Raw genomic sequence first — 25,433 nt, 5'->3', positions numbered from 1 at the left:
GCCCCACTATCGGCAGGAATAATGACGACTTCTGTCGCCGCTGGATAGCAATTCTAAACAAGTGTAGTTTGGATCTTTTGAAATATAAGAAAAACAAACTATCCACTGTCACTGCTGACTATGACAATAATCAAGGTTACAAATGGCTGACAGGAACTGCCAACCCTGCTAGACAACCGAGACATGACCCAAGGACCTCCTGGAAAAATAAAAAATATCAACAAAGGAGAGATGTCACAACTTCGAACAGTGATAGCGACTTCTATGTTGCAGACTCGGACGATCCCTCAACCTCCACAATGGTCCCTTTAGGAACAACTACCAGGGCCCTAGCAGAGGTCTCACCCTCAGGCCCACTCGCAGGGGGCGACAAAACTAAAGGGGGTAACAAAGGCGTTGAAAATAAAGGCAACTTTAATATATAACCTATCGTCACGTACACTCTCACCTACAGAGACCAAGGTCCTCTCAAAAGGTTTGTCATTCATCCCCACAAATAAACACAGAGATTTTGAATGGAAAGTAGAGAATCACCGCTTCTCCAGATCTTTACGTTTAAAAGTATTTTTTCAAAACAAGCCTGTTTCTACCATGGGTCATCTCAACCTACATTTAAGAGGAATATGTCCACTTTTGATCCCAGTTCCCAGAATGCATCAATTAATTTTTTTTCCAGACTTATGGATGACTCCGTTAAAAAATACACTGCAGCCAAGCCTAAGATTTATCATAATCTTACGCCACAAGAACAAACTGCTCTTCAAACATTATTCAACTATCAAGATACCATTATCCGCCCAGCGGATAAAGGCGGAGCAATTGTCATCCAGAACATCACCGACTACAGAAAATAATTAGAAGCACAACTTTCGGACATTTCGGTATATGAAAAATTACACATGGATCCTACTGTAACATATAAACGTGAATTGGACCTTATCTTACAAAAGGCGGTACAAAACAAGATCCTGGACCCCGCAATGGTGAAGAAACTGGAACAACCTGCACCTAAAGTCCCAAGTTATCTATACTGTTCCAAAAATACATAAAAATGTAGACAATCCGCCTGGGCGACCAATAATATCTGCCACCGATTCCTTATACCAACACATAGCCCAATTTTTGGATAGTCTTCTACAGCCTTACATAGTCAAACAAACCACGTATCTGAAAGACACAACGTCTTTGCTCATTAAACTACAAAATTTACAATTGTTACCAACGCACGTGGTACTGTGTACACTTGATGTACACACTCTCTACACTGTCATCCCTCAAGATGAAGGTTTAAAGTCCGTGAGATTATTCCTGCAGGAACATGATTTCAACTGTCTGGACCTTGACCTTTTTATGAAGTTATTAACACTTACCCTTTAACGGAATTACTTCTTATATAATGGGTCTTTTTACCTATAAAAGAGTGGATGCTCCATGGGATCAAATGTGTCTCCATCTTTCGCTAACCCAAAAAATACTCCCCAAACAGCACATGACGCAAAGAAAAAAAGAGGCGCAATGAGGTAGCTGTGTGATGACTAAGCTAAGCGACCCTAGTGGCCGACACAAACACCTGGCCCATCTAGGAGTGGCACTGCAGTGTCACGCAGGATGGCCATTCCAAAAAATACTCCCCAAACAGCACATGACGCAAAGAAAAATGAAAGAAAAAAGAGGTGCAAGATGGAATTGTCCTTGGGACCTCCCACCCACCCTTATGTTGTAAAAACAGGACATGCACACTTTAACGAACCCATCATTTCAGCGACAGGGTCTGCCACACGACTGTGACTGAAATGACTGGTTGGTTTGGGCCCCCACCAAAAAAGAAGCAATCAATCTCTCCTTGCACAAACTGGCTCTACAGAGGCAAGATGTCCACCTCATCATCATCGTCCGATTCATCACCCTTTTCACTGTGTACATCCCCCTCCTCACAGATTATTAATTCGTCCCCACTGGAATCCACCATCTCAGGTCCCAGTGTACTTTCTGGAGGCAATTGCTGCTGGTGAATGTCTCCATGGAGGAATTGATTATAATTCATTTTAATGAACATCATCTTCTCCACATTTTCTGGAAGTAACCTCGTACGCCGATTGCTGACAAGGTGAGCGGCGGCACTAAACACTCTTTCGGAGTACACACTGGAGGGAGGGCAACTTAGGTAGAATAAAGCCAGTTTGTGCAAGGGCCTCCAGATTGCCTCTTTTTCCTGCCAGTATACGTACGGACTGTCTGACGTGCCTACTTGGATGCGGTCACTCATATAATCCTCCACCATTCTTTCAATGGTGAGAGAATCATATGCAGTGACAGTAGACGACATGTCAGTAATCTTTGGCAGGTCCTTCAGTCCGGACCAGATGTCAGCATCAGCAGTCGCTCCAGACTGCCCTGCATCACCGCCAGCGGGTGGGCTCGGAATTCGTAGCCTTTTCCTCGCACCCCCAGTTGCGGGAGAATGTGAAGGAGGAGATGTTGACGGGCCGCGTTACGCTTGACTTGACAATTTTCTCACGAGCAGTTCTTTGAACCTCTGCAGACTTGTGTCTGCCAGAAAGAGAGATCCAACGTAGGTTTTAAATCTAGGATCGAGCACGGTGGCCAAAATGTAGTGCTCTGATTTCAACAGATTGACCACCCGTGAATCCTGGTTAAGCGAATGAAGGGCTTCATCCACAAGTCCCACATGCCTAGCGGAATCGCTCTGTTTTAGCTCCTCCTTCAATGCCTCCAGCTTCTTCTGCAAAAGCCTGATGAGGGGAATGACCTGACTCAGGCTGGCAGTGTCTGAACTGACTTCACGTGTGGCAAGTTCAAAAGGTTGCAGAACCTTGCACAACGTTGAAATCATTCTCCACTGCGCTTGAGACAGGTGCATTCCACCTCCTTTGCCTATATCGTGGCCAAATGTATAGGCTTGAATGGCCTTTTGCTGCTCCTCCATCCTCTGAAGCATATAGAGAGTTGAATTCCACCTCGTTACCACCTCTTGCTTCAGATGATGGCAGGGCAGGTTCAGGTGTTTTTGGTGGTGCTCCAGTCTTCTGTACGTGGTGCCTGTACGCCGAAAGTGGCCCGCAATTCTTCTGGCCACCGACAGCATCTCTTGCACGCCCCTGACGTTTTTTAAATAATTGTGCGCCACCAAATTCAAGGTATGTGCAAAACATGGGACGTGCTGGAATTTGCCCAGATGTAATGCACGCACAATATTGCTGGCATTGTCCGATGCCACAAATCCCCAGGAGAGTCCAATTGGGGTAAGCCATTCTGCGATGATCTTCCTCAGTTGCCGTAAGAGGTTTTCAGCTGTGTGCGTATTCTGGAAAGCGGTGATACAAAGCGTAGCCTGCCTAGGAACGAGTTGGCGTTTGCGAGATGCTGCTACTGGTGCAGCCGCTGCTGTTCTTGCAGCGGGAGGCAATACATCTACCCAGTGGGCTGTCACAGTCATGTAGTCCTGAGTCTGCCCTGCTCCACTTGTCCACATGTCCGTGGTTAAGTGGACATTGGGTACAACTGCATTTTTTAGGACACTGGTGAGTCTTTTTCTGACGTCCGTGTACATTCTCGGTATCGCCTGCCTAGAGAAGTGGAACCTAGATGGTATTTGGTAACGGGGGCACACTACCTCAAGCAATTGTCTAGTTCCCCGTGAACTAACGGCGGATACTGGACGCACGTCTAACACCAACATAGTTGTCAAGGCCTCAGTTATCCGCTTTGCAACAGGATGACTGCTGTGATATTTCATCTTCCTCGCAAAGGACTGTTGGACAGTCAATTGCTTGCTTGAAGTAGTACAAGTGGTCTTCCGACTTCCCCTCTGGGATGACGATCGACTCCCAGCAGCAACAATAGCAGCGCCAGCAGCAGTAGGCGTTACACTCAAGGATGCATCGGAGGAATCCCAGGCAGGAGAGGACTCGTCAGACTTGCCAGTGACATGGCCTGCAGGACTATTGGCTTTCCTGGGTAAGGAGGAAATTGACACTGAGGGAGTTGGTGGTGTGGTTTGCGGGAGCTTGGTTACAAGAGGAAGGGATTTACTGGTCAGTGGACTGCTTCTGCTGTCGCCCAAAGTTTTTGAACTTGTCACTGACTTATTATGAATGCGCTGCAGGTGACGTATAAGGGAGGATGTTCCGAGGTGGTTAACGTCCTTACCCCTACTTATTACAGCTTGACAAAGGCAACACACGGCTTGACACCAGTTGTCCGCATTTCTGTTGAAATAATTCCACACTGAAGAGCTGATTTTTTTTGTATTTTGACCAGGCATGTCAATGGCCATATTCCTCCCACGGACAACAGGTGTCTCCCCGGGTGCCTGACTTAAACAAACCACCTCACTATCAGAATCCTCCTTGTCAATTTCCTCCCCAGCGCCAGCAACACCCATATCCTCATCCTGGTGTACTTCAACACTGACATCTTCAATTTCACTATCAGGAACTGGACTGCGGGTGCTCCTTTCAACACTTGCAGGGGGCGTGCAAATGGTGGAAGGCGCAAGCTCTTCCCGTCCAGTGTTGGGAAGGTCAGGCATCGCAACCGACACAATTGGACTCTCCTTTGGGATTTGTGATTTTGAAGAACGCACAGTTCTTTGCTGTGCTTTTGCCGCAAGTCTTTTCTTTTTTTCTAGCGAGAGGATGAGTACTTCCATCCTCACGTGAAGCTGAACCACTAGCCATGAACATAGGCCAGGGCCTCAGCCGTTCCTTGCCACTCCGTGTCGTAAATGGCATATTGGCAAGTTTACGCTTCTCCTCAGACGCTTTTAATTTTGATTTTTGGGTCATTTTTTTACTGATCTTTTGTGTTTTGGATTGTACATGCTCTGTACTATGACATTGGGCATCGGCCTTGGCAGACGACGTTGATGGCATTTCATCGTCTCGGCCATGACTAGTGGCAGCAGCTTCAGCAAGAGGTGGAAGTGGATCTTGATCTTTCCCTATTTTTTTAACCTCCACATTTTTGTTCTCCATATTTTGCGCACAACTAAAAGCCACCACAGGTATACAATGTAGATGGGTGGATAGTATACTATTATTACTTATACTTATGGACGACGAGTGACGACACAGAGGTAGGTACAGCCGTGGCCTACCGTACTGCTGCTTATATATATAATATACTGTATAACGGACCTGGTGGACACTGTCAGCAGACTGCTAAACTAGTATGAAGAGAAAAAAAAACACCACAGGTATACAATGTAGATGGATGGATAGTATAGTATTATATTACTTATGGACGACGAGTGCACTGACGACACAGAGGTAGGTACAGCCGTGGCCTACCGTACTGCTGCTTATATGTATAATATACTGTATAACGGACCTGGTGGACACTGTCAGCAGACTGCTAAACTAGTATGAAGAAAAAAAAAAAAACACCACAGGTATACAATGTAGATGGATGGATAGTATAGTATTATATTACTTATGGACGACGAGTGCACTGACGACACAGAGGTAGGTACAGCCGTGGCCTACCGTACTGCTGCTTATATATATAATATACTGTATAACGGACCTGGTGGACACTGTCAGCAGACTGCTAAACTAGTATGAAGAAAAAAAAAACACCACAGGTATACAATATAGATGGATGGATAGTATAGTATTATATTACTTATGGACGACGAGTGCACTGACGAAACAGAGGTAGGTACAGCCGTGGCCTACCGTACTGCTGCTTATATATATAATATACTGTATAACGGACCTGGTGGACACTGTCAGCAGACTGCTAAACTAGTATGAAGAAAAAACAAACAAAAAAAAAACACCACAGATATACAATGTAGATGGATGGATAGTATAGTATTATATTACTTATGGACGACGAGTGCACTGATGACACAGAGGTAGGTACAGCCGTGGCCTACCGTACTGCTGCTTATATATATAATATACTGTATAACGGACCTGGTGGACACTGTCAGCAGACTGCTAAACTAGTATGAAGAAAGAAAAAAAAAACACCACAGGTATACAATGTAGATGGATGGATAGTATAGTATTATATTACTTATGGACGACGAGTGCACTGACGACACAGAGGTAGGTACAGCCGTGGCCTACCGTACTGCTGCTTATATATATAATATACGGTATAACGGACCTGGTGGACACTGTCAGCAGACTGCTAAACTAGTATGAAGGAAAAAAAAAACACCACAGGTATACAATGTAGATGGATGGATAGTATAGTATTATATTACTTATGGACGACGAGTGCACTGACGACACAGAGGTAGGTACAGCCGTGGCCTACCGTACTGCTGCTTATATATATAATATACTGTATAACGGACCTGGTGGACACTGTCAGCAGACTGCTAAACTAGTATGAAGAAAAAGAAAAAAAAACACAGGAGTGTTTTTCAGGCAGACAAACGTATACTGGACTGGTGGTCACTGTCAGCAAAACTGTGCACTGTACTCCTGCTATAACTGCTCCCCAGTCCCCACAATTAAGCAGTGTGAGCAGAGCAGTGCACTCAGCACAGATATATCATGCAGCAGTGCAGCACACTGAGTGAGCACAGATATGGTGGAGCGTTTTTTTCAGGCAGAGAAACAAAGGATTAAACTCACTGGTGTGGTATAATCAAAACCCTGCACTGTACTCCCTAACAGCTGCTCCCCGTCCCCAATCCTCCCCACAATTATAACTAACTAAGTCACTCTGTGTTCTACTATAATGGAGAGGACGCCAGCCACGTCCTCTCCCTATCAATCTCAATGCACGTGTGAAAATGGCGGCGACGCGTGGCTACTTATATAGAATCCGAGTCTCGCGAGAATCCGACAGCGGGATGATGACGTTCGGGCGCGCTCGGGTTAACCGAGCAAGGCGGGAGGATCCGAGTCGCTCGGACCCGTGTAAAAAAAAGGTGAAGTTCGGGCGGGTCGGATCCCGAGGATCCGAACCCGCTAATCACTAATAAGAAACTGATAATAAATAATATATAATTCCAGTGGTTGTGAGCTAATATTGTGTGATGATATTGGCACTGATATGGGTGATGAGGAGAATGATAAGTGTGATTAACATCTACATTATTTGCTAACTTGAGCCCATTGGTAGCTTGGTTCATTAGGGCCCAAACAAAACAAGAACTTCAACAACAAAAATGGAAGTTCCTGTTGCTGAAGTGCTTGGTTTGTTAAACTGTGCATGTCCATTTTTAATATACAACATAATGGTGGGTGTGAGGGTCCAAGGGCAATTCCAGAATGCACCATTTTTCTTTTCATTATTGCTGCACTTTTTTACTAAGGCATTGTTCTATCTCTCGCAAGGTGATCCTTTACCACCCTTCTTATCATCCTTTCATTGTGTACTTGAAAGGCAACATATAATAGATTATAATTTTTATATAATACTGTATTCTGGGGTAATGCTGATGGTCTTCGGTCTTCGCATGGCCTTCCTTTATCAGCTCAGGCTTCTTATTATCCTTTCTTGTAAGAGTTTAATAGACAGCAGTGGCGTAACTATGGAGGGTGCAGGGGATGCAACTGCTATGAGGCCAGGCTGCTTGGGGGGGCCTGAGGGCCCAGCAAACATCCACATTACACCATTTTCATTTAAAAAAAATCATTAGTAGTGCGTCAGTTCCGGGGGGTTCCTGGTGAGGGATGCGTGTTAGAAACTGTAAGAAGCGAGCTAGCAGCTGGAAACAGGAAGATTGTGATCAGTTGGGAGTAGTGTATCCCTGCTCCCACCCTAGTACATCACTTCTCCCCTCTGGTCAACATTGCTGATCTCTACCTTTAACATTGTCATCATTACTGATGCTGTAGGGGCAGTGTCGTGGGGTCATCCAGGCACCCAGCTTAACAGGCAGCTGGCCACATAGCAAAAAGAGTGGCACTGTGGTAGTGGGTGTGATTTGGGGGAGTTGAGAGGTCATCCCTAATACTCCCTCTACCTCCCCTCAACCCAGGCTACTGCTGCAGGGTCCTGCCGCTGCCGTTCCCTGGCACAGGACAGGGAGAAGCCCTCACCTCTAGTGCCTCCAGCATTCCCATGTCATGCAGGATGGGAGCCAGGCAGCTTAGACTCACCAGACTCCTCCCGCTATTCGGGGATGCTCTGCCTCACTCTATGCCCCAGCACTCGCTCTCCCTGCTGGAGACCCCGGGATACCAGAAAGCCAGAACTGGCATCTTCTACTCCAGCCTCTGGATCCGCTCCTGTGTGAGGGTGGGACATCACAGAACAATAATGAAGGCTGCCAGAAGACCAGAGATGAAGAATAGAACAGGCAGACTGGGTGATGCTGCAGAGGGTGAATACTACTGCACCCATATCAAAGGTGAGAGTATGCTGCTCTGCAGTGCCAGGTGTGGGCTGGAGGCCAGGATAGAGCTCTGCTGTGTGCACATTCAGTAATACCCCAGGCCCTCGGTGATGTGCGTGGGGTGTCACCACTCCTGCCACTAGTCACATCCACCATACCTCCCCTAGCTTAAGTAAGAGTTCCTGCAGTACTAGGAGCAGGCTCAGCGCACTGCCTTAGAGAGAGCCATTGCAGTAGTCTCTTCTCTGTTGTTCACTATGTCTCTGCTACCGGAGTCCACCATTTCCCTCCTTCCTCAGCTTCCTTACTGGCAGTGAGGAGACTTTTGTCATGCACACAAAACCCAGAAAAAATGCAGGCACAGCACTATATGTTGTTTAGGGATCTCACTCCCTGTGTCTCTCTATCTCCTCCCTGTCACCCTACAACTTTATATTCCCTTCCTACCAGCTGCATCTCTCTGTCCCCTCCCTATCTCCCTGTGCTCTCTACTGCTTTCATACTGCCCTGCGTCTCTCTGTCCCCTCCCTACCACCCTGCATCTCTCTGTCCTCTCCCTACCACCCTGCATCTCTATATCCCCTCCCTACCGCCCAGCATTTCTCTTTTCCATCCCTACCACCCTGGGTCTCTATATTCCCTCCCAACTGCCCTGCATCTCTCTGTCCCTTCCCTACCACCCTGCATCTCTCTGTCCCCTCCCTATCACCGTGCATCTCTCTGTCCTCTCCCTACCACCCTGCATCTCTATATCCCCTCCCTACCGCCCAGCATTTCTCTTTTACATCCCTTCCACCCTGGGTCTTTATATTCCCTCCCAACTGCCCTGCATCTCTCTGTCCCTTCCCTACCACCCTGCATCTCTCTGTCCCCTCCCTATCACCGTGCTACTCTATATTCCCTCCCTACCGCCCTGCATCTCTCTGTCACCTCCCTACCACCCTGTGTCTCTATATTCCCTCCCTACCGCCCTGCATCTCTCTGTCCCCTCCCTACCGCCCTGCATCTCTCTGTCCCCTCCCTACCACCCTGCATCTCTCTGTCACCTCCCTATCACCCTGTTACTCTCTGTCCCCTCTTTACCACCCTGCATCTCTCTGTCCCCTCCCTATCACCCTGCTACTCTATATTCCCTCCCAACCACCCTGCATCTCTCTGTACCCTCCCTATCACCCTGTGTCTCTATATTCCCTACCTACCACCCTGCATCTCTGTCACCTCCCTACTACCCTGCGTCTCTATATTCCATCCCTATCACCCTACCTCTCTCTATACCTTCTCTACCAACCTGCTTCTCTCTATGCCCTTCTACATCTCCCTATCCCCTCCCTACTGCCCTGCATCTCCCTATCCCCGGTGGGGTGCTGAGGGGTTGAGCCTGCAGTGCTCGATATGTTTTTTTTTCTTCAATGGGGGCCAGTGTGTTTTTATTTTATGGGGGGCCCTTCTATGGGGCCCACAAAGTTCTAGTTACAGCCCTGATAGGCAGCCTATAATAAATAATAATAAATATAATTTCTCTAATGTCCTTGAGGATGCTGGGACTCCATAAGGACCATGGGGAATAGACGGGCTCCGCAGGAGATAGGGCACTTTAAGAAAGCTTTGGACTCTGGGTGTGCACTGGCTCCTCCCTCTATGCCCCTCCTCCAGACCTCAGTTTTACACTGTGCCTAGAGCAAGATGGGTGCACTGCAGAGAGCTCTCCAGAGTTCTCTGCCTAAAAGCATTTTTGTTTGGATTTTTTCTCTACTTTTTCTACTTTTTCACAGGGAGCACTGCTGGCAACAGGCTCCCTGCATCGAGGGACTGAGGAGAGAGGAGCAGACCTTCTTGTCTAAGATAGGCTCTTCTTCCTCGGCTACTGGACACCATTAGCTCCAGAGGGGGTGAACGCAGGTTCTTACTGGGCGTCCACCACCGGAGCCACGCTGCCGTTCTCCTCACAGAGCTAGAAGAACAGAAGACAGAAGTCGTCAGGCGGCAGAAGCCTTCAGCTTCACGGAGGTAACGCACAGCACTGCAGCTGTGCGTCATTGCTCCCATACACCTCATACACTCCGGTCACTGTAAGGGTGCAGGGCGCAGGTGGGCGGCGCCCTGGGCAGCAATATAAACACCTTTTATGGCAAAAGACAATATACATGTACAGGTGGGCACTGTACATGTATATAAAAGAGCCCCCGCCATATTTTTGTAAGTTTGAGCGGGACAGAAGCCTGCCGCCGAGGGGGTGGGGCTTCTCCCTCAGCACTCACCAGCGCCATTTTCTCTCCACAGCACCGCTGAGAGGAAGCTCCCCGGACTCTCCCCTGCTTACACACGGTGAAGGGGTGTTTAAAAGAGAGGGGGGGAGCACATAATTGGCGGATAACATATTATACAGCGCTGCTGGGGAAAAACATTTTGTGTTGGTCTCCAGGATCATTGCGCTGGGGTGTGTGCTGGCATACTCTCTCTCTGTCTCTCCAAAGGGCCTTGACAGGGATACTGTCTTCAGGAAAGGGGTTCCCTGTGTGTGTGAAGTGTGTGTGTCGACATGTTTGACGAGGAAGGCTCGCTTAATGTGGAGGGGGAGTGCTTGAATGTCATGTCGCCGACGGCAACGCCGACACCGGAATGGGTGGATTTGCTGAATGTCTTGAATGCAAATGTTAATCTATTGCATAAAAGGTTAGACAAGGCAGAAGCTAGGGATCAGTCAGGTAGCCAGTCCATGCCTGTCCCTGTGGCGCCAGGCCCTTCGGGGTCTCAGAAGCACACCATAACCCAGATCGATGACACAGATACCGACACAGATACTGACTCTAGTGTCGACTATGAAGATGCAAAATTACAGCGAAGGTGGCAAAAGGTATTCGGTACATGATTATTGCCATTAAAGAGGTTTTGCATATTACTGAAGAACCCCCAGTCCCTGACACGAGGGTACACATGTATAAAGGGAAAAAGCCTGAAGTCACCTTTCCATCCTCATTTGAACTAAGTGAATTGTGCGAAAAGGCTTGTGAATCTCCGGATAGGAGACCACAAGTTCCCAAAAGGATTCTTATGGCGTATCCTTTTCCACAAACTGATAGGATACGCTGGGAATCTTCGCCTAAAGTAGACAAGGCACTGACACGCTTGTCCAAAAGGTGGCACTGCCTTCTCAGGATACGGCTTCCCTCAAGGAGCCTGCTGACCGCAGGCAGGAAATTACCTTGAAGCCCATTTACACTCATTCAGGTACTATTGCTAGACCGGCTATGGCGTCGGCCTGGGTTTGTAGTGCGGTTGTGGCATGGGCAGATTCCTTATCTACGGAGATTGACACCTTAGATAGGGATGCTATTCAAATGACCATAGAGCATATCAGAGATGCTGCCTTGTATATGAGAGATGCTCAGAGAGACATTTGTTTATTAAGCTCCAGAATAAATGCTATGTCTATTTCTGCTAGGCGGCTCTTGTGGACCCGACAGTGGACGTTGTCTCTACGGCTACGGCTGGTAAGTCGAATTTCTTACCTTATGTCCCCCCGCAGCATACAAAAAAGGCACCTCATTATCAAATGCAGTCCTTTTGTTCCAATAAAAACAAAAAGGTACGGGGATCGTCCTTTGTTGCCAGAGGGAAAGGTAGGGGAAAGAAGCTGCACACAGCTAGTTCCCAAGAGCAAAATTCCTCCCCTGCCTCTACAAAGTCCACCGCATGACACTGGGGCTTCCCGGGGGGAGGCAGATCTAGTGGGGGCTCGTCTTCGGTTTTTCAGCCACGTCTGGGTTCACTCGCAGGTGGATCCCTGGGCATTAGATATTGTATTCTCAGGGATACAGGCTGGAATTCGAAGACTTGCCTCCTCGCCGGTTTTTCAAGCTAGTGTTGGCGGCAATTCAAAAATTGTATATTCAACAGGTGATTGTCACAGTTCCTCATCTCCAGCAAGGAGAGGGATATTACTCGACCCTGTTTGTGGTTCTGAAACCGGATGGTTCGGTCAGACACATTTTAAACCTAAAATCTCTGAGCCTGTACTTGAAGAGGTTCAAGTTCAAGATGGAATCACTCAGGGCGGTCATCGCCAGCCTGGAGGGGGGGGATTGGATGGTGTCCCTGGACATAAAGGATGCATACCTTCATGTTCCGATATTCCCCCCTCATCAGGCGTTCCTGAGATTTGCAGTGCAGGACTGTCACTACCAATTTCAGACGTTGCCGTTTGGGCTTTCCACGGCCCCGAGGATTTTCACCAAGGTAATGGCGGAAATGATGGGGCTCCTGCGCAGGCAGGGGGTCACAATTACCCCATACTTGGACGATCTCCTCATAAAGGCGAGATCTCGGGAGAAGTTGCAGGACAGTGTGTCTCTGTCCATGAAGACGTTGCAGATACACGGCTGGATTCTCAATATACCGAAGTCCCAGCTAGTCCCTACAACGCGTCTGACCTTTTTGGGCCTGATTCTAGACACAGACCAGAAAAAGGTTTTTCTTCCAATCGAAAAGGTTCAGGAGCTCATAGCCATGGTCAGGAACCTCTTAAAACCAAAAAAGGTGGGGAAGATGGTGGCTTCATACGAGGCCATCCCTTTCGGCAGGTTCCATGCGAGGACCTTACAATGGGACCTCTTGGACAAGTGGTCCGGGTCCCATTTACAAATGCATCAAAGGATCACCCTGTCTCCCAGGACCAGGGTATCTCTCCTGTGTGGCTGAACAGTACTCACCTGCTAGAGGGTCGCAGGTTCGGCATTCAGGACTGGGCCCTGGTGACCACGGATGCAAGCGTCCGAGGCTGGGGAGCAGTAACACTGGGAAGAAATTTCCAAGGTCTCTGGTCAAACCTAGAGACTTGTCTCCACATCAACGTCGTGGAGTTGAGGGCCATATACAACGCCCTGTGTCAAGCGGAGGAATTGCTTCGGAGAAAACCGGTTCTGATTCAGTCGGACAACGCCACGGCAGTGGCTCATATAAACCGGCAAGGCGGAACAAGGAGCAGAGTGGCCATGGCAGAAGCGACCAGGATTCTATGCTGGGCGGAAGGCCATGTAAGCGCACTATCAGCAGTGTTCATCCCGGGGGTGGACAACTGGGAGGCGGACTTCCTCAGCAGGCACGACCTGCATCCGGGAGAGTGGGGACTTCATCAAGAAGTCTTTGCACAGATCACGGATCGATGGGGACTGCCTCAAATCGACATGATGGCATCCCGTCTCAACAAGAAGCTAAAGCGGTATTGCGCCAGGTCAAGGGACCCTCAGGCGGTAGCGGTAGACGCTCTGGTGATACCTTGGGTGTTCAGATCGGTCTATGTGTTTCCTCCTCTTCCTCTCATACCCAAAGAGTTGAGAATAATAAGAATGAGCAGGGTCAGAACAATCCTCATTGTTCCAGATTGGCCACGGAAGACTTGGTATCCGGAGCTGCAAGAGTTGCTCACAGAAGATCCGTGGCCTCTTCCTCTAAGGCAGGACCTGCTGCGGCAGGGGCCCTGTCTGTTCCAAGACTTACCGCGGCTGCGTTTGATGGCATGGCGGTTGAACGCCGGATCCTAGCGGAAAAAGGAATTCCAGAGGAAGTCATTCCTACCCTGATCAAGGCTAGGAAAGACGTGACGTTAAAACATTATCACCGTATATGGCAGAAATATGTTTCTTGGTGTGAGGCCAGTGCTGCTCCTACGGAGGAGTTCCATTTGGGCCGTCTGCTTCACTTCCTACAAACAGGAGTGACTTTGGGCCTAAAATTAGGGTCCATAAAGGTCCAAATTTCGGCCTTATCCATTTTCTTTCAAAGAGAATTAGCCTCTCTTCCTGAAGTACAGACTTTTGTGAAGGGGGTGCTGCATATTCAGCCTCCCTTTGTGCCTCCGGTGGCGCCTTGGGATCTTAATGTGGTGTTACGTTTCCTCAAGTCACCTTGGTTTGAACCACTCAAAACTGTGGTGTTGAAATACCTCACGTGGAAAGTGGTCATGTTGTTGGCATTAGCTGCGGCTAGACGTGTTTCAGAATTGGGCGCCCGTCCCAAGTGCGGACTTCTTCTGCAAGACTTGTATATAGTTATTGCTTACATAAGGGTTATGTTATAGTTTATCGGTTGAACCGTGGCTATGTTGTTGTTCATACTGTTAACTGGGTAGTTTATCACAAGTTATACGGTGTGATTGGTGTGGCTGGTATGGATCTCACCCTTAGATTTACAAAAATCCTTCCTCGTACTGTCCATCTCCTCTGGGCACAGTTTCCCTAACTGAGGTCTGGAGGAGGGGCATAGAGGGAGGAGCCAGTGCACACCCAGAGTCCAAAGCCTTCTTAAAGTGCCCTATCTCCTGCGGAGCCCGTCTATTCCCCATGGTCCTTACGAAGTCCCAGCATCCTCTACGGACTACGAGAAATAGATTTACCGGTAAGTAAAATCTTATTTATTGGATAGTATTGAATATTTTGTAGGCTTTGTTAATGGTCTTTTATTGTCCTGACTCCGAAAGCCTGTGATTTTCTGCACGGATCAGTTTGCAATTGCATCAGAAGAAAACTCACATTTGGATTCTTGTTTTTTAACAATTTGATTAATTGTCTTTGTTTAGTTTGTTTGATTGTTAATTAATCAATCAATGCTTTACCTGGCTTCCACTACATAAACTCCACCCCCATTTCCTTGTTCTACTCTCGGGTGTCTGATCTAATTCTTAATTAATGAAAACATTCTATGTGGTCAAATACTTTATTAAACCGCCATCCTATCTGCCACTGTCGTGACACTCTATTTCATACTGTTAATGTCCTATTATCCTTTAAACTGTCATGTGTTTGTACCTCTTACAGTAGTTTAGCCAGCCAGCTTGCTGCAGCCTTTGGCCTCTATTGGTGAAAACAATATTGTGATCTGTGAGGTGGTCAAATTTGTTTGAAAGTGGCTTAAACGTAATGTCATTGATGATTATTATACTGTATGATCAAAATGAGGTACAAGTTACATGACTAGCTATTTTTTATCAATTTTAGAGAAATTCCAAAGAGAACCAAAACCAATCAAAACCAAAACAAGGGGGTCTATAGACATCTCTAATTTTGATAATGATCAATATTTGTAGAATTCATACTTAATAAATCAAGTGAAACTTTGTTTAAAAAGAATATGGCTCTCAATCAGTATTTCTAAATCCATTCCTCAAGCACACATAAGGGTATCTGTGTCAGCACAAGAGGAATAATTTATTGTCTCTGTCAATTAGCTGAGGTTTGGATTGCACTCTAAAACATGACTACAGGGTAACTTGAACAGCGTTGAGAAATAGTAAAACGAATGATTAAGTGTCTGACTTCCACCAGGTGGCAGCAAAAGACTGCATTTTTTTTAAAGTTAACAGAGATGAGAGAAATTTTCAAAACTGTTCAGCAAATTTGGGTGTTGCATTTTACATGTTTCACCTGCAGAATTTGGAGTTAAGCAATAATTGTTCTACCTCAAACACACACTGCAGAATGAATTATCAGTCACCATTCCAAGATTAGATTGCAATTCCATTTGCATTTTTGTAACCAATTCAGAGTCAGAGGCATACATCAAGCTGTGACTACTTCCTCTTGGATGCGAATCCCTTTCCATGTCCAACCTGGTGGAGATGAAACTGGATTATGAATGGAGGCTTGCATTGCATGACTGAATTCATGAAAGTGTGAAATACAACGCAATCATATTACAGCAAACAGCTGGATAGAGCAAATAATAAGAATCCAAGGGGAATGGATACTGCAACATGTGAATAAGGAATTATTTTTCCCTTTTCTTTTTTTCTATGGAAACACTGTATATGGCATCCCCATCCAAAATGAAATGTGATGCATTCAAATGGGTGTCTTTTGCAGTATGAAATCAGTCCTGCATCAGTTTTAAAGGTTTTGCATAAATGGAATTGTTTTTACAATTTGATTCAAATTGTGTATAGTGTTTACTATGAACTTTACATTTACATCAGGATCAGACCATATGCAAAGGGTATCCGGACTCCATGTCGACAGCACAACGGTCGACACACTTTATGTCGACACCAATTGGTCGACACACCTTAGGTCGACATGGACAAAAGGTCGACATGGACAAAATGTCAACAGGAACAAGGTCGACATGGAAAAAGGTCGACATGAGTTTTTCACGATTTTTTTCTTTTTTTTAACCTTTTCATACTTAACGATCCACGTAGACTACAATTGGAACGGTAAAGTGTGCCGAGCGAAGCGAAGGCACCATGCCCGAAGCATGGCAAGCGAAGCGAGCCATGCGAGGGGATGCGGTGCACTAATTGGGGTTCCCGGTCACTCTACAAAGAAAACGACACCAAAAAAACATACAAAACTCATGTCGACCTTTTCCCATGTCGACCTTGTTCCTGTCGACCTTTTGTCCATGTCGACCTTTTGTCCATGTCGACCTAAGGTGTGTCGACCAATTGGCGTCGACCTAAGGTGTGTCGACCTTTGTGCTGTCGACCCTCAGTCCCAGACCCATGCAAAATCATGCCTCTCCAGAGGGCTTCATTAGCAATGATCATTTTAGTCACACGAATGCACACTGAGACCATGCCCTTATAATACTTTTGCTGCAACTTTATGCCCACTGCAATCACACCAGGTTTGGACTGGCCCACAGAGGTACAGGGGAAGCCACCGGTGGGCCCTACTGCCTGGGGGCCCACCCTGTCCTCTAGGGATCAGGTTCCAGACTGTGCTGTTACTAATCTAGTACATTATCTTGCATGCACTACAGTATTTACTATATAGATTTATCTAGGGGACCAACACTTGCAAAATGGTTAGGCAAACCAATGTGGTTGCTGGGCACACCCCTCTGGAGACTGGCCACACCCCTAAACATGGGCCCCTACAACTGCATTGCCTGGTGGGCCCTACATGCCCCAGTCCTGCACTCAATCACACATATGCCCACTTTCCATAACTCCACTCCCATTCCAGCTCCTTAATCAGTCTCCAGTCATGTTTGAGATTGAAAATTAATGTGGTTTGCGAAAATTTGTGCACTATTAAAATATAAAAAAAATCACAACTTGAGATAAAAAAATGTAAACAGCATTTCAAACAAAGGGCCTTATTCAGACATGATCACAGTTGTGTGAATTTGCACAACGGCCGATTATCAATAGACTGCGCAAGCATATGTATCGTAGTGAGCACGAGGCCAAACTGTGAAAAAGTCCTGCAATTTTTTTAAATCGCTAGGTATATGCAAGGTGATTGTCAGGAAGTGGATGTTTGGGGGTGGTAACTGGCCGTTTTCTGAGTGTCAGGAAAAATGTAGGCATTCCCAAGCGTTTTCAGGGTGTGTGTGTGTGTGTGTGATGTCCGGCCCCGATCAGACTGTTTGCACTGTAGGAGAAAGTCCTGGGCTACGCACAGACTGCACAAAATGGAAAAATCATTCAATGGTGAGTGAGTTGCACATAGATTTGCAAATGTCTGCTGTCTGGCGAAGTTTTTGCACGGCATATGCATGCATTCATACACTTGCACAGGCGGGTTTTCACTCTCTATGGGCGGCCGCTATCTGATCGCAGCCCTCTGCAAAATCGCAGAGGAGCGATCATGTCTGAATTAGGCCCAAACTCAGAAAATGGCCCATAAAGAAAAAAATTAATCAAATAAACAAAAGGCATTGATCGCCTGCACTAATCATTCCTAGATATGGGGTGCATGTGGTATGTGACCAAATTGTTTAAAAAAGATTCATAGAGGCACTGCACTCACCATATTAAACAATAGGGTTCTAGTTCATATATTGATTAATACATTTTAGCTACAGATATATCCACAGTCATTGTTGCAGTGCATGGGTCACATGGCTGTACGAGTTGCGACTGTGACTAGCCATGCCTGCATGCAACATGTTTCGTGGAATCTTACACAACATACAACCCTATGGGTCGTGGGTGCATGTGCACTGTCTGCACCTGCACATTTGCAGGCATGCTAGCCACAGCAAACAACCCACGATTACCATGCTAGCAGCAAAGATGAGGAAAGACTCATCTGTAGGAGATGCAGTACAGTGGATCAATCCTTTTGTTTATTTGATTAATTTTTTAATCAATCTTTATGTGATCACATCTTCTCATGCGCCCCATTGTTAGCCTACTTAATCCACTTTGTGTCAGCTGTTTTATGGGTGTTTTAAATAGTTATATTTATATTTATTATATTTATTAGAGATGTGCCCGTGACCATTTTTGCTGGTTTTGGTTCTAATTTGTCATCCGGTTTTAGATTTGCTTCTGGATTCAGTTTTGGATTTGATGACAGGGTATGGTTTTGGTTTAAATGTGCAGTGGGAACTAAGGGGGTCACTCCGAGTTGATCGTTAGCTGCCGTTGTTTTCTAATCTGTGCATGCGTATGCGCCGCAATGCACATGCGTGTCGTACGGGTACAAAGTCCATTGAGGTTTTGCACTGGTTTTAGTGACGATTCCAATTGCACAGACGGCCGCAAGGTGATTGACAGAAAGAGGGCGTTTCTGGGTGTCAACTGACCGTTTTCAGGGAGTGCTTAGAAAAATGCAGGCGTGACAGGGAAAACGCAGGCATGGCTGGGCGTTCGCTGGGCGGGTGTGTGACGTCAAAAGCAGCCCCTCACTCATTAGAATCAACGCACAGGATAAGTAACTACAGGGCTGGTCTTGTTTTGCACAAAATGTTTTTGCAGGAGCTCTGCTGCACAGGCGTTCGCACTTCTGCAAAGCAAAAATACACTCCTTGGTGGGCGGTGACAATGCGTTTGCACGGCTGCTAAAAACTGCTAGCGAGCGATCAACTCGGAATGACCCCTCTTCAATGGCTTATATTGCTGAGACATAATAGATAAGAGTAAATATAATAGGTTTAGTAAGGGACGGGAGGGAGCAGAAGCAGGTGGAGATGAATGGAGATAGGCACAGAGGATAGAGAATGGAGAAGTAGGACGGAGGCAGAGATGAGGACAGAGAATTGAGAGGATGGGTAGAATCTACTACTTATAGCATTAAAGAATTGTGCATGTGTAATAGGTTATATTCAACAAAAATATCCACTGTACAGCATGAGTAAGTAGAAGTGAGGAAAACTCCATTTTCAGTATATAGAGTCTCCAAACTTTTATTCCATTTTGAACAGAAAAATTAAATTAAGAAGACAATTTAAAAGGGAAAAGTATTTTATAATATAAATGTGTACAATTACTTCTTGCTTTTAACTTTTTTGTACAACTTAATCTCAAATATTTCCCATGAGTGAACTTCCTGCAATTTAGTTTTGTAAATTGTTTCAGGACCTCAAACTTGCAGACATCAGTCTAATCAAAAGCCTTTGAGAATTAACTCATTATCAAAAGTAAGTTTTTACCCAGGGTATAAAGCATTTTTTTCACATACCAGTTATTGTAAAGTATATGTATGTGCTCATACTTAGTTTTTCTATTTTGAAACAGTTTTTTCCTTTCATCTAGTGGCTTAGAACTATTTTATATGGAGTGATTGTCTGGGAGCTCTTAAGCAGAGCATGAAATAAGTTGTCAACATAAACAAGAATACAGGTTGAGACATTCCAGGTAAGGAATAATAATAATAATAAATTACAAGTTGACTTGGAGTGACGCATGTTAGTTGACAAGTTCCATTTTTTTTTATAAAACCATAAAAAGGTTGATGTTATTACCACAGCAGGGAAGTACTGCCATGATCTTTGAAAAATAAGATACCCTAAAGTGGGTTAAAACTAGCTGTAATCCCATTATTATATAGTGTGGTGATAAAGGCAGACCCAGCCCTAATCAATTCGTGCCCTACGCAAGATTTTGCCTTGTTCCCTTCCAGCAGATAATCCCACAACCAAACTTTGCACATCAGTTTTTAAAGTGACCTATCTACCTCTTTTGAGTGTGAAAGATTTTGATTTCAGTGCCCTTTCCTAAACGTTTTGCCCCCTGGATCACCTTTTCTAGATGTTGTAGTACTACCATGACTGGCAGGAGCCATGGCACTAGTACTTGGTTGCTGCTCCTGCTCATCTATTGACTGATGGTGATCCCTATTGACTCAGTACTTATATTTATGTGAACACATAGGGTTGCAGCACCTACAGCACACACAAGTTGTACAATAAAACAACTTTAGTATTTATTTATTTGAACTTTTTTTGCAAACGACAATGCACACTACTGTCTCTCAGTGAAGGGAATGCAGTCGGCTACAGCACCTACACACACAAGTTGTACAAAAAAACCTAAACAATTTTAGTATTTATTTGTTTGAACTGATTTCACAAATGACAACTCACACTTCAGATTTACAGTGCTTATATTTATGTGAGTGTGGTGGGGCATGGCATCTACACCACACACCAGTTGCACAAAAAATATATTAGCACTAGGATGTAGCTGCACTGCAGGCAATGACTAAAAATTCAACACTGGTATGACAGGTTTATGCAGCAGCACTAGTGTGACACACTTAGACAATAGATGTAATTAAGTTCCTGCACTAAATAAACAATCAATTGCTAACTGCCTGTACTGTAATCTACCTCAGCCAATATTAACAATGCTAAAGATACTGAGGGGACTTGAGTGGATAGATATTGTAGGTCAGCTCAGCACTGGAGTGGATGGAAACTGGACAGATAGGTCAGCTCAGCAGCACTGGGGTGGATAGAAACTTTACAGATAGGTCAGCTCAGCAGCACTGGAGTGGAAGGACGCTGGACAAATAGGAAAGCTCAGCAGCACTGGAGTGGAAGGACACTGTAGAGATAGGTCAGCTAAGTAGCACTGGAGTGGATGGACACTGTACAGATAGGTCAGCTCTGCCGCACTGAAGTGGATGGACAGATAAGTCAGCTCAGCAGCACTGGGATGGATGGACACTGGACAGATAAGTCAGCTCAGCAGCTTTGGTGTGGATGGATGCTGGACAGATACAGTAGGTCAGCTCCGCAGCACTGGAGTGGAAGGACACTGGACAGATAGATCTGCTCAGCAGCACTGGAGTGGATGGACAGATAGGTCAGCACAGATCGTAAGCAGCACACAACTCTGCAGTGTCTGCTGTGAAAAAGTGGTTGAATCACCACTGTAAGAAGAACTTATAGCAAATCCAAAACCTGCGAGATCCAATGCTGGGATATTGACATTTTACCTTGTTTTGGAATCTGAGTTTGGCGGGAAAACCAGAGCCAGTGCTCAGATTCCGCAGATGACCCTGAAGTTCAGGTGGCCTCGGTTTTCCAAAACCAAGACAGCGCATCTCTAGCAAAGAGTATATTTTTATTTAATTGAAATAAGCCTTTGTCATGTAAGAACATATAGAAGTGCATACAGATAGTTCTAGTTGCTTTAGCTGAGCAGTGAGTATTCTTATCCATTTCCAGTTTGACTGCAGGGTCCTATGGAGCAATTTTAGTTTATTCACACATGCAGTCAAATAACAGTCATAGCCTAATTGCATTTTCAACAAGGTGTTTAAAGTACTTCCTGCTTCTACGGGAGAAATGTAATTCAAAGCAATGTACCACAATCTGGGTCATCGTGGCAATGCCCAGTTGTGCATGCATCAGCCAGTTTTCCCTGGCTACAGTATAGGGTATGAGGGAAAGCTTGCAGTGTGCATGTGCTACTCTTGTACAGTACATTGCGTCCTTTGCACAGAATTTTATTAACCCTTATAAATAAATTGGACCTTAAAAACAGAGGCAATAACATGAGATAGATGCTGATCCGGATTAGTAACAATTTTGAACCAATTTGTGACCAAATTGGGCTTAAATATATCTAACTGTCCCTAAGAATTTCATATTGAATGGACAACTTAAGGAAATCTAGTCAGCAATTTAAAATTATAATTAGTGATGAGCGGGTTCGGTTCCTCGGAATCCGAACCCCCCCGAACTTCACCCATTTTACACGGTTCCGAGGCAGACTCGGATCTTCCTGCCTTGCTCGGTTAACCCGAGCGCGCCCGAACGTAATCATCCCGCTGTCGGATTCTCGCGAGATTCGTATTCTATATAAGGAGCCGCACGTCGCTGCCATTTTCACTCGTGCATTGGAGATGATAGGGAGAGGACGTGCAGCGTTCTCTCAGTTTCTGTGTTCAGTGTGCTGCAAAAATCTGTGCTCAGTGTGCTGCAAATATCTGTGCTCAGTGTACTTGCAAATATCTGTGCTCAGTGTGCTGAAAATATCTACGTTCTCTGCCTGAAAAACGCTCCACATCTGTGCTGCATTGTAGTATATAGTAGGAGGACAGTGCAGAATTTTGCTGACCACCAGTATTATATAGCAGTACGGTACAGTAGTCCACTGCTCTACCTACCTCTGTGTCGTCAAGTTTACTATCCATCCATACCTGTGCTGCATTTTAGTTGTGCACAGTATTATATAGTAGGAGGACAGTGCAGAATTTTGCTGACCACTAGTATATATATAGCAGTACGGTACAGTAGTCCACTGCTCTACCTACCTCTGTGTCATCAAGTATACTATCCATCCATACCTGTGCTGCATTTTAGTTGTGCGCAGTATTATATAGTAGGTGGACAGTGCAGAATTTTGCTGACCACCAGTATATATATAGCAGTACCGTACAGTAGTCCACTGCTCTACCTACCTCTGTGTTGTCAAGCATACTATCCATCCATACCTGTGCTGCATTTTAGTTGTGCGCAGTATTATATAGTAGGAGGACAGTGCAGAATTTTGCTGACCACCAGTATATATATAGCAGTACGGTACAGTAGTCCACTGCTCTACCTACCTCTGTGTCGTCAAGTATACTATCCATCCATACCTGTGCTGCATTTTAGTTATGCGCAGTATATATAGTAGGAGGACAGTGCAGAATTTTGCTGACCACCAGTATATATATATAGCAGTACAGTACAGTAGTCCACTGCTCTACCTACCTCTGTGTCATCAAGTATACTATCCATCCATACCTGTGCTGCATTTTAGTTGTGTGCAGTATATATAGTAGGAGGACAGTGCAGAATTTTGCTGACCACCAGTATATATATAGCAGTACGGTACAGTAGTCCACTGCTCTACCTACCTCTGTGTCGTCAAGTATACTATCCATCCATACCTGTGCTGCATTTTAGTTGTGCGCAGTATTATATAGTAGGAGGACAGTGCAGAATTTTGCTGACCACCAGTATATATATAGCAGTACGGTACAGTAGTCCACTGCTCTACCTACCTCTGTGTCATCAAGTATACTATCCATCCATACCTGTGTTTCATTTTAGTTGTGCTCAGTATATATAGTAGGAGGACAGTGCAGAATTTTGCTGACCACCAGTAGATATATAGCAGTACGGTACAGTAGTCCATTGCTCTACCTCTGTGTCGTCAAGTATACTACAAAAGTTCAGTAAAATGACCCAAAAATTAAAAGCATCTGATGAAAAGCGTAAACTTGCCAATATGCCATTTACGACACGGAGTGGCAAGGAACGGCTGAGGCCCTGGCCTATGTTCATGGCTAGTGGTTCAGATTCACATGAGGATGGAAGCACTCATCCTCTTGCTAGAAAACTGCAGTGCCACTCCTAGGTGGGCCAGGTGTTTGTGTCGGCCACTTGGGTCGCTTAGCTTAGCCATCCAGCGACCTTGGTGCACCTAATTTTTTCTTTGCATCATGTGCTGTTTGGGGACTATTTTTTAAATTGGCCATCCTGTCTGACACTACAGTGCCACTCATAGATGGGCCAGGTGTTTGTGTCGGCCACTTGGGTCGCTTAGCTTAGTCATCCAGCGACCTTGCTGCACCTCTTTTTTTCTTTGCATCATGTGCTGTTTGGGGACTATTTTTTGAAGTGCCATCCTGTCTGACACTGCAGTGCCACTCCTAGATGGGCCAGGTGTTTGTGTCGGCCACTTGGGTCGCTTAGCATAGCCATCCAGCGACCTTGGTGCACCTCTTTTTTTCTTTGCATCATGTGCTGCTTGGGAACTATTTTTTAAATCGGCCATCCTGTCTGACACTGCAGTGCCAATCCTAGATGGGCCAGGTGTTTGTGTTGGCCACTTGGATCGCTTAGCTTAGCCATCCAGCGAACTTGGTGCACCTCTTTTTTTCTTTGCATCATGTGCTGTTTGGGGACAATTTTTTAAATCGGCCATCCTGTCTGACACTGCAGTGCCACTCCTAGATGGGCCAGGTGTTTGTGTCGGCCACTTGGGTCGCTTAGCTTAGTCATCCAGCGATCTCAGTGCAAATTTTAGGACTAAAAATAATATTGTGAGGTGTGAGGTGTTCAGAATAGACTGGAAATGAGTGGAAATTATGGTTATTGAGGTTAATAATACTATGGGATCAAAATGACCCCCACATTCTATGATTTAAGCTGTTTTTGAGGGTTTTTTGTAAAAAGAAACCCGAATCCAAAACACACCCGAATCCGCCAAAAAAATTTCAGGGAGGTTTTGCCAAAACGCGTTTGAATCCAAAACACGGTCGCGTGTCTTGCTATGATGACTTAAATAAAATCTGCATATTTTCATGAATCAACAGATGTGGCTATATGTCACATGGTGCTACTGACCAACTGAACATTATAGACAAAACTCAGAAGAAACTGCAAAGCTTAGTTCCAATAGCCAATAATGAGCAAAAATGTCAGCTAAAGTTTGTTGAGAGAAGTTAATAAAGTTTCTGAATTATTATTATCAAGTTGACAAGCATCAAACCTTCTATCATCCCTTTCAGCAATAATATTGCTAGATTAAGCTGTGTGTGACCAAACAACATTGCGTTTTTTTAATACAAAAATGAAACAGTTACTATCCTGTGCAAATGGCTTTAACTGCAAATGCAAAACATACTGCCTAAATTGAATTAGACCTTAGCAATCTGTGCAGTGTACAACCAGAAGTTTCACAGCAATCTCAATTGAAAAGTCAGCTGTCATCTTTCAAACCAGTGCCCCTGCAGCTAAGCTGCCAAGGATGGAACATGTCTATTTTTCATAATAGCTCTTGGATGTTAATGATGTATATCGGCTGGAATTGTTTTCCATTGTAATAATTCTAAATTGTCTTTTCATAAAAAGATAATATATGACTAAAAGGGAAAGATAT

Source organism: Pseudophryne corroboree, chromosome 8 (assembly GCF_028390025.1).
Source record: "Pseudophryne corroboree isolate aPseCor3 chromosome 8, aPseCor3.hap2, whole genome shotgun sequence".
Classification (NCBI taxonomy): Eukaryota; Metazoa; Chordata; class Amphibia; order Anura; family Myobatrachidae; genus Pseudophryne; species Pseudophryne corroboree.
This window is presented reverse-complemented; position numbering follows the sequence as displayed.